Source organism: Lathyrus oleraceus, chromosome 6, assembly GCF_024323335.1.
Source record: "Lathyrus oleraceus cultivar Zhongwan6 chromosome 6, CAAS_Psat_ZW6_1.0, whole genome shotgun sequence".
Lineage (NCBI taxonomy): Eukaryota > Viridiplantae > Streptophyta > Magnoliopsida > Fabales > Fabaceae > Lathyrus > Lathyrus oleraceus.
The window spans coordinates 356,266,969-356,278,493 of NC_066584.1; the positions used below are offsets into that span (position 1 = coordinate 356,266,969).

Below are 11,525 nucleotides of genomic sequence, written 5' to 3' on the forward strand. Positions count from 1 at the left end.
TTTTGAATATCAAAAACTAATTAAAATGAATTAAAAATAACCAGAAAAGAGAAAATTCATAAAAAAATATCAAATAATGAAATAAAAAATATTAAAAATCATTTTTAGAAACTAGAAATTATTTGGAGACTAATGCAATTGGTCCCATAATTTTTGGATTAAAAATGAAAGAGATATTGATTTTTGAAATAAAATGAAATTTAAGAAATAAAAAAACAGAAAATAGAAATTAGAAAAATCCACAGCGCTTGGATCTGAGCTCATTAATTGAGCTGGCAGATCACAAGGCTGGGAGACGCGCGCACATGGAACACCAAAGTCAATGAATCACATGGAATCCAATTGAAAGTCATAATAAGCAATGGTCAGGATTCGATCTGGGAAACACATCCAATGGCCAGAATTCAAACTGGCAATAGGCGGCCATCAGAGCCACCTTCTTCTCCGGTGAGCCTCCAGATTTCGGTCAATTTTGCAGGTTTTCAAACCTTAATGAAAATGCACGATCCTTATACCAAAATGAAGCTGGGGTGATGTACATCACCCCTGTAACCTTGAATCACACTCAAGATTCCTATAAATGGAGAAATCTGAGGTGGAAGATTCAGGTATGCAAAATGCAGATCAAGGAAAAGCAAAATTGAAGCTACCACTAGCTTGCCTCTCAAGTGAGGACTTCATAAAACATTTTGGCCAAGCAAATAGATCACAGAAATGAGAGATTCGAAGAAAATACCAGTTGAAGAGTAAGCTTGATTTCTGGAGAATTGGACTTGATTCTTTGCTTGCTTTGCCAAAACAGAAGATCAGTGAGATGAATGATGAAGGTTTAGAAGCTCTAGATCCAAGGATTCAACCAGATGTAGTTGAATTTTAGATCTGAAAAATTAGAGAGAAATGAACTAGCTTCTTTAGTGATAGCTATGGAGAGAATTCTGCAGCATTTCAGGTTGAATCAGGTGTGCAAAATGAATGGAATGAGGTCTCTATTTATAGAGGAAGTGGCAAGGAGAATGTGATCAATCCGTGTGCATGGCATGTGGAGCTTCATTGCATGGGCTTGCATGATCATGCACAAGGCCCAAAAACAATGCCAAATGAATTCTGAGCATCATCCAAATGAAATTGGACGCGTGACTTGCAAGGCAATTGCTTATGTACCAAGATTTCAAGTGAAATCCTCATTTGTACCTAAACATTCATCTCTTCGAAAGTCCCAATTAAAAAATCCAAACATGATCATGTGAGTAATGGTTGGAAAGGTCTTGATGTAAGGAACAATTGTTATGTTGGGAAAAAATCCATTTGAAGTGTGGAAATGTATGAAATTTGAGTTTAAAGTGCAAGGTGCATGATATGTCAAGGCAAGGTTTCTAAATTTGGCCAATTTTCAAGCCCCTCTGTTTTGATGCTGCAACCCTCAAATTGAAAAACCTCTAACATCAAAGTTGTATATCCTTTCAAGAAAATCAAAATGGACTTAAATTTTGAATCATTTGGATTTTTTATGAAAGAGTTAAGGGCACTTGAAGTTGGACTTTTTTGCCTTTTAATGCCTTTGGTCAAAAAGGACCTATAATGTCTTGCATTATCACATGTATTTCCTTTAAGATTTGGAAATTTTGTTCAACATAACATTTGAAGTAGACATCATAAGCTTTCCAATTCATTTGATCCCACCTCAAAATCATAAAAAATGAATGAGTTATGTCCTTGGGAAGTTGACCCAAAATTAGGGTTTCAGTCAAAATGACATGTAATGTCTTGGAATGGATGATGACCTTCCAAGCTTCAAATCAATTTTTGATGAATATTAAATTTGTTTATATTGTCCTTAAGAACATTTTTTCTTTTGGAATTATCTCCATTTGACCAACACATCAAAAGTTAGGTCTCAGTGCATTTCAAAATAGTCAGATGAATTGACTGATCAACTTCTCAAGTCCATAACTCATACCTTGATGAATTGATGATTGAGGATGCTCAAATAAGTTCAAATATGCATGAAATGATGAATTAAATAACTTCCCTTGATTTTATTTGACCATGGGCTGAGGTTGCTTCATGAGCAAGGCATTGTGGTGTGCAGATGAATTAAGGTTTCCTTGAAGAAACAAGACCTCAAACCCTTTGACTTAATTTGATCAAAATGATGAATTGATATGCTTGGGATTCATATTTGATGGATGAGGGCTTTGGGAACCATTACCATGCTTACTTTCATCTTTTTTTGGCCATGTTATTGCACAGGTGATCTCCTAAAAGCTTTGAACCTTGTGATTGCTCAAGCTACAAACAAAAGATGTTAGTGACATATTTTTGTGCTTTTGATTAGTAAACAAACTAAGAAAAGCAACGATATTCAATTCAAGCATGCTTGGTGATCTCAAACCACTCACAAGGAGTCCCACCCAAAGGCAAAGGGGACCAAGATGCTTGATGATCCTTGAGGCTATGCAAATGCAATGTTATGGTGCCATGAGGGATCTTAGGGCCAAAATTGGGGTCTTACAGATATGAAGGCAATGCTGCAACCCTCATGTTGGAAATGTCCTGAGACTCTTCTATTGCAGTTACCTTCATTGCAAATCTCTTGGGGAGTGACCTTAGAATTTTTCTTACCAGTTTTTCATATGTCATCTTTTCTCCAAGGGCTCCTGAGGCATTAGCAATTTCAAGGATACTCATGTGAAATTCCTGGATATTTTCTTCTTCTTTCATCCTTAAGTTTTCAAACTTGGAGGTGAGCAGCTGAAGTCTAGACATCTTTACCCTAGATGTGCCTTCATGAGTGGTCTTGAGAATGTCCCAAGCATCTTTAGCTATTTCACAATTGTTTACCAATCTGAAGATGTTCTTGTCTACTCCATTGAAGATGGCATTCAAGGCTTTAGAATTCCCAAGGGCTAGGTCATCCTCCTCCTTGGACCATTGTTCTTCAGGCTTTTTCTCAGCAGTGGCTTCTCCTTCTTTAGTAACTACAGGGTGCACCCAGCCTGTCAAGACAGCTTTCCAAGCCTTGTTATCAAGGGATTTTAAAAAGGCTACCATTATTGGTTTCCAATAGTCATAGTTAGAACCATCCAAAATTGGTGGCCTATGAACAGATCCTCCATCCCTCTCCATTGTACCAGAAAATATTGCCCCTAGATATCACCCAGAACCAGAGCAGGATGCCTGCTCTGATACCAATTGAAATTCTGGTATCAGATATAAGATGTCGAAGGTAATGTCACAACACTAATATCTGTTAATACACAATGGATAAATAAACAGAATGGTAAAGCAAATCACACAAGCAATTGTTAACCCAGTTTGGTGCAACTCACCTACGTCTGGGGGCTACCAAGCCAGGAAGGAAATTCACTAAAATAGAATTAGTTCATAATCAATGAAGGACAATTTTGTAAAACCCTTCATAATTTTTTTTTCATACCATAATTATTACATTTCTTAATACATGTGAAAAGTCAAAAACGACTTATAACATAAAATCGGAGGGAGTATTAATTATAGTGTTATGAAATAAAGGTTTTAAGATTTTTAAAACGTAAATGACAAGTTTCTAAAATTGTTTTGGTAGAGATAAGATTTAAATTATTCCTAAAATGCAGGAAACTTTTATGCTTTAAAGTTATACTATATTTGTTTATTTTGATTATACTCAATATGTAAGTTCAGGGCGCTACAAAATTTCTATAACTATATATAATAAGTATCGTATAGATTTTATGATTTAATCTTTATGATTTAAATTTTATTGATACAAAACTAAGTCATAATTCCATTTTTTTATTCAACCACTAAAATTAGCCGACTTAGCTCAGTGGTAGAGCGCGTGGCTTTTAACCACGTGGTCGTGGGTTCGATCCCCACAGTCGGCGCATTTAATTTTTCTTTTAATATAACATAATTAACACATAATGTATCTTAAAAGAATAATATTATTTAATTGGTGACTATAAATGCAGAATTGTTCCATATCCAATAATTTTCTTGTTCAGAAAGGTTTGTTTTTAACACTTGATGTAGGGGACATAGCAGAACATTGTTTCATGAATGGGGTGTAGGAGATCAACTCTTTGATTAGGCAAAACTAGTTACTTCCATTGATTATGTATAATCATGTCTATTAGGATACATATTATCATTCTCACCTTTAAGTCTGCATGGTAACACTATCTTGTATTGATGTTAAACCTTGTTTACTTGAGCATATATGACAATTCTTTCCATCTTGTTTAGATTATTCTTTCTTCTTGTTGAGGTAAAATGATCAGATTTTAAGTTTCGTTGAATCTTGTGTAGATGATAATTTGTCTTCCTCTAGGGAGATATGATCATTTCTTTGTCGCGGTGCATTTGACCATTTAAAATTGAGGTCTAGATGGTAAAACTTGTCGACTAAGGCATAAATGATCATTTCTTCTATAGATGATCAAGTCTTTATTTTTTTGTAGATGTTTACAAGTATTCTATATGCAAAAACAAAAACATTCAAATATTAAATTTTCATAATTAAATTTTTCTCATTGAAACTCTACAAATAAAAGTTATTGTTCTTCATAACAAATCTGGTTCAACACATTCCAATCATGTAACTACTATACTAGACTTTGCTTATTATTTGTACATATTATGTTATTTAACATTTTTCTTCTAAATAAATAACTATTCTAATTTTAGTAACTACACATATAAAAATTAGGATGCCCCTCTGATTACTCAATCATCCCATTTTTATTGACTTTGCTATCAAATGTATGATAGCATTTGACCATTTAGAATTGAGGTCTAGATGGTAAAACTTGTCGACTAAGGCGTAGATGATCATTTCTTCTATAGATGATCAAGTCTTTCTTTTTTGTAGATGTTTACAAGTATTCTATATGCAAAAACAAAAACATTCAAATATTAAATTTTCATAATTAAATTTTTCTCATTGAAACTCTACAAATAAAAGTTATTGTTCTTCATAACAAATATGGTTCAACACATTCCAATCATGTAACTACTATACTAGACTTTGCTTATTATTTGTACATATTAAGTTATTTAACATTTATCTTCTAAATAAATAACTATGCAAAAACAAAAACATTCAAATATTAAATTTTCATAATTAAATTTTTCTCATTGAAACTCTACAAATAAAAGTTATTGTTCTTCATAATAAATCTGGTTCCACACATTCCAATCATGTAACTACTATACTAGACTTTGCTTATTATTTATACATATTAAGTTATTTAACATTTATCTTCTAAATAAATAACTATTCTAATTTTAGTAACTACACATATAAAAATTAGGATGCCCCTCTGATTACTCAATCATCCCATTTTTATTGACTTTGCTATCAAATGTATGATTGATACCTTTAATACGAGATCACAAACATTATAGTTATGTTTTTTTAAACATTTACATAAATGTATAATTATGAATGCTTGTTAACTTAATAAGTGTAAAAATTTTGAGCTAAAGATTTTGGAATGATTTGAAAGATTAATTGTAAAAATAATTTTGCGGTGGGATATATTTCATCAATGTTTCACTTCTCATGATATAATGCTATAAATGTGTTTTTGTAACAAAAAATCAATCCTTGATGTTTGGTAAATTAAATTATTTGTTGATGTAATAAGGTAGTACCTTCGTTTTTTATGATAAGTCGCTTTGCAAAAATTATTTGTACCACAATATAAGTTGTTTTATAATATCAATGAATGATTAATGTTAAGTTCCTTATTTGTAACAACCCGTATAATATATATCTAGAATAATATCATACAAGTGTTAAATTTTGGTACTGTCACAACATAAGTGCCTAATGGCATCAATATATATACATGTCCAAACTAAAACATCAATGGAACGTGTTATACAATAATGCCTAACAATAAAAATCTAAGAACTATGTACAATATCTTCATTGCACACAACTCCACAACGGAAGATCATAATGAACAGCAACCCTTGAAACATCCATAACAGCTTCTCTTAGATTCAACCTGTAAAGAATTACCTGAAAAATAACAACAATGATGGGATGAGATAATAATCTCAGTGAGTTCTCCTATCCTATGGGTCCACTCGGCTCTACAGGGTTTCTAATCAATATTCAGCTCATATCCAACTCAAGTCAACAAGGGAAAGAAGACTTGAGCGATGGGGAAACTATCTCGCAATTGTATGGCAACATGCATCTGAGTTCTCATAACTCAACCACGATCATTATTCAGATCACGACGCATCAATTCCCGAACGGACTTACGTCTAAGCCAGGCCCGGTTCATGCATGCTCGTATGATTTGACTTTCGCGGTGGATATCCGGTTCCCCTATGGGACTCTAACCCACTTTTAAGAATCATCACTCGTATGGGACTCTAACCCACTTTGAGTATCTTTCACCGTATGGGACTCTAACCCACTTAGGTGTCCACCTTTCCCCCATGTCCGCCATGGTTGGGGCTCAAACCCAATTGAGGCTCGAATCATTGGTCCCACATCCCAATCCTTACACGTTTAAGCATACCAATAGAGATGTGTACCATCACAGAAAAACACACATTCTGAATACATGATCGGTTCCACAAAACATTGGTTCCACGAACCATAACAAACTCATCAATCATAGGTGACTTCATTCACCATAATACACAAATAATAATGTGGCATGTTCCATACAATGCGTCTCATTCTCAATCATGGTAACAATTCGTCCACGACCTCACATATGAAGGTGAGAAAAACAAGAAAGGGGGGGTTTGAATTGTTTGGAAAAATAAGCGCTTTTTCAAAATGAAAACCACACAATGATTTTATACTGGTTCGCTTATAACACAAAGCTACTCCAGTCCACCCGGCCAAGGTGATTTCGCCTTCAACAAGGACTTAATCCACTAATCTTGAAAGATTACAAACAACGTCTAAGAGAAAAATCTCTTAGTCCTCTCAAGTATACAGACTACACAGAGTCACTTGAGGAAATCGACAAACAAATAAATGAAAGATTAATGTAATCTAGAATGCTTCTAAGAAAGCAGATATTACAATAGTAAGAACAAGAGTTTTTCACGTAATAAGCAAAAGCTTCGTGAAGATCTTTGAGAGCAGGAGTGTTTTTCTTGAGCGTGGATGTTTCAGTATAGTTTTGACTTATTGGCTTCTTGTTGTATACTGAAAGTTGATTTGCAATCCTTTATATAGATCAGTGAGGTAGTAGTTGAAACTGATGAGTAATAAGATGATTTTACGCCATAACATAAGTAGCTTCTGCAGGATAACTTTTTCTCCTTGAAATGACTACTTACCACAAGTAGTATCTTCTTTATTGAAATTGGAGATTAACGTCTCTTTCTTAATTAGGAAAACCATTTGCAAATCTTTACTTGACTTTAACGTTACTCTTTCATGATTATCAATTCCATGCTCAGAGTATTTGTGTTTCTGGAGAGTCTTGGAATCTTGCTTCTGACGTTTAATCTCTTGTGAGTTCAGATAGTTTCTTCAGATAGCGCTGATAACTTCTGGAGCTTAGAGATAGCGTTGTTCAGAGTCAGAACTTCTAGAGCTACTTCTTGTTCAGATGCTTCTGATACTTGTTGTTTTGCTCAGAGTTAGACTTTCTTGAACTTGTTTTCACTTCAGATGCTTCTGATCATTTGATGATTTGTATCTGATCTGGTTTTGTATCTGATGACATCATCAGATTTCTTCCTTCTTTCTTTAGAACCCTGCACACTTAGAAACTTTTCGTTAGGGTGCCATTTTTGGTTTCATCCTTTGTTATCATCAAAATCAAGGAATCTGTTGTAGAACATTTTTGTTCTTACAATCTCCCCCTTTTTGATGATGACAAAACAACCTTAATTAGCAGATGAAACATGAATAATATTAGATCAGATAGACAGAAGCTCCCCCTGAGATAGTGCTAGGGAGTTCAGAAGTTCTTACCAGAGTTTCTTAAGTAAAGAGGTTTCTTGATATCTTCTGCAATTTCTTAAGTCCAGGTTAGATAAATTTATTTTTAAGAAAAATATGTTGCAGAATGCTTAAGGTATTAGACAATATTTTCATCAGAGCTATTAATGACTTCTCCCCCTTTTTGTCAGAATCAAAAAGACATAGTAAAAAAAATAAGTAAAGAGAAAAACTTGAATTCATAGATAGAAGCACAAAGGCAACAGAAGCTAGAAAAACATCAGATTCAGAGAAAATAAAAACAACAGGCAAGCAGAAAAAAAAAATCCTAAGTGCCTAGGGGTTCGGAGGCGGAGGCATTCTCTGAAGCAGCATTGCAAGCATGTTCTGGATGTTGTCGTTGACAGTATCTTGCTTGTCCATTCTGGCCCGGAGTTCATTCTGATCTTGCTTAAGTTCTTTCAGAGTCTGAAGAACCATAGGGATCACAGAAGAGGAATCCCCCAGAGTCAGAGCCTGCTGAGCTTCAGCTTCAGCAGCAGCTTGTGCTTCTGCATCCGCTAGAGCCTTAGCTTCAGCTTCCTTTTCCCTTAGGATTTCAGCTTGACGAGCTTTTTCTTCTTCTTCTAGTCTTCTTGCTTCTTCTTCAGCTTCCTTGGCCAATCTCTCTTCCTCCAGCCTTCTGGCTTCAGCTTCTCTGGCAAGTCTCTTCTGGAGTCTTGCCTCAGCATCTCTGATGTAGCCATTTCTGACTTGTTCAGATATGCTCTTCAGTCTAAAAGACTCAGAGGTCATCCAGCCAATGACTCTGTTCCAGTGTGTCCTTACAGATTTAGGATCATCACTGATTTCAGAGTTAGTGGTCAGAGACTTGACCTTTTGTACTGAAGCTTCTGCTACCTGCATGATGGCTTCCTCAAGGGTAGGTGTAGAAAGTTCAGGTTCATGTTCAGGTTCAGAGGTATGAGGTGGAGAGTTTGGAGGGCTGAGATTTAATGTTTGAGGTTCAGATTCTGATTCAGGTTGAGGTTCAGATTCTGCTTCTGGTTGAGGTTCAGATCTTTGGGGTGAAGCGTAAAGAGGGTTTAAGTCTAAAGGTTCAGTTTCTGGTTCTGGTGCAGCGGAGATGTTTGGTGGGGTGATATCAGAGGTGTGGGGGTCAGAGGGTTGTGTTACAGAAGGTATGGTGGTTGTTTGTTGTGGTGGAGGTGAAGTTGCTTCAGATTGTGTTTGTGTTTGTTGTTGTGAAGCAAGTTTATGAGCATAAATTGTGGCTATGGTTGGGGAATCAGGGTCAGAATATTCTGGGTCAGAAGAGATAGAAACATATGGGGGTGATTCTGGTTCTGAGGATGATGAAGAGGAAGTGCTTTGGTGGGTTTGTTTAGGTTCAGAGGGAGGTATGAATGTATGGGCTACATTTAGAACTGGTGAAGGTTGGGAGGTTCTGGTGGTTGAAGGTGGGATTTCAGAGGTAGTAAAAATAGGTTGTGAAGAGAGAGGGTTAGAAGAAGCCATCAGAGGATTAGTGGTAACAGAAGGAACAGACGTACCAGTAGATATATTCAGAGGAGCTGAAGATCTGCTTCCAGAAGCTTCTTCAATTCTTGCCTTCTTTGTCGGAGGTGCTATCTTCTTCTCAGAGAGACCTCTCTTGTATCTGACGAAGTCTGCTTCTGAATCTAGACAATCGTCGAGGCTGAAGTCAGAGATGTCAACACCTTCATCCAGCAGACGATTAAGATAGATGGCCACGGCATCTCTGGGTTCGTTCTTGAAGAACCTGGCAAGGCCATGAGGCATCTTCCTCTGATCTTTCAAACAATCCCAGGATGTGTCCAGAGTGGGTCTGACTTGAATCTTCTTAATTATCCCCATACTCTTGAGATTTCTGGCATTCAGAGGCTTCCCACATCTATTGCCAGATCTAGCATCAGCTTGGTCTTCTCCAGATGATCCACCAGCCCATTCTCAATGAAGACATCAGATAGCAATCTTCCCAGAGGAATGTAGGATCTGGGCTTCATATTGTTTCTGGTTTCTCTGACAGAATCTCTCAGATATCTGAAAAGGAGAGCAGGGAGGCAGATCTTCACACCCTTCTGAATGCAATACAGAATGCATTTCTGGTCTGCATTAATGTAGTCAGAGGAGTTAGAGGCTGGACGGTGGTGAATAGTTCCCAGAATAATCTTCAGCCACACTCTGAGGTTCTGATGCAGCTCTTTGTTCTTTGAAGGATTTCCTTCAGTGTTGGGTTTGAAGATTGTTGGGTTGATTACATCAGTAATGCGCTTTGACCTAGGAGGGATGTTATAAATCCTTTTTCCTCCACTTCTTTCCATGTTCAACAGGGAGGCAATTGACCCTTCAGTAATAACAATCTTCACCCCCAGAACATAGGATACGATGAAGTGGTCATCTGCATCTGCAAATCTCCAGAACTCCTTGATGAGAAGAGGGTAAACAGGACCATAAAGCCTTTGGAAGTAGTTTTCCCATCCTTGTTTGCGAAGCTCTTCAGTAAGATCAACGCCATTTCTCTTCAAGTTGTCGAAATCAACTAGCGATTCACACAACACGTCCAGTCCTTCAAAAGGGGTTGAAAGGTTAATATGGCGTTCACGGTCAAGAATATGGGGTTCTTTGTAAACAGGGGTGATGGTGACGCCTGTAACCGTTGGTGTTGGAATGCTTGAGGTTTGAGCAGTAGAGCTTGATTCCATTTCTTGAGAGAAGTTAAAGACTTGTTGTTGTTGAGCGTCCATGGTGAAGGAGAAGAAGATTGATGAAGATGAAGAGCTTTCAGAGAATGCTTGAGAGGTTTAGGGTTTTAGAGTGAGTGAGAGTGATAAGTGTGTGAAATGTGAGAAAAGTGTTTATATACTCTAAGTAAAACACATGCAAAACGACACATTAAATTGCGTTAGCACAACGCTCAAGTAAGCACGCTTGGGGGAAAAATGATTACAGCTAATTAATGAATGTCTAATCCCACAGTACGCACACTGCTCAAGGAGATTTCAAACGTTCTGACCTTTGAATTTCTTTTGACAGCTGTCTAGAAGTTCTAGGGTTAGACGCTTAGTGCTCCACGTGTTGATGTATCTGATCTTCAGGAATACCAAAAGATTGATTCCTGGAGATTTCTAACTCAGATATCTTCTTAACTGGTAGAAGTATCAGAGTCAGTGGCAGAAGTGTATTTGTTTTTATCAGAGTCTCATTTTACATTTTCAGAGCCATGCTTCACTCAGGGCAATTTTTAATGTTCAGATGTTCTAAGATAAAAAGAAATCTATCTTCAGCTAGAGGCTTAGTAAAGATATCTGCCCATTGATGTTCAGTATCAATGAACTTCAATGTTACTATCCCTTTCTGAACATAGTCTCTGATAAAATGATGTTTTATTTCAATGTGTTTGGCTCTGGAATGTAGAATGGGATTCTTACTTAAACAAATAGCAGCAGTATTATCACAAAAGATAGGAATGTTACTCTCAAAGATTTGCAGATCTTCTAGCTGATGCTTCATCCAGAGCATCTGAGTTGTGCACAGTGACGCTGAGATATATTCTGCTTCTGCAGTTGATAGAGCA

General features: G+C 36.4%; 1 non-coding gene across 1 annotated transcript; it reads left to right on the plus strand.

Moving 5' to 3' along the window:
• Window positions 1-3,812: 3,812 nt before the first annotated feature.
• Window positions 3,813-3,884, plus strand: TRNAK-UUU (transfer RNA lysine (anticodon UUU)). The gene has a single exon. It is a non-coding gene; the product is annotated as a tRNA-Lys (tRNA).
• The last annotated feature ends 7,641 nt before the right edge of the window (window positions 3,885-11,525 follow it).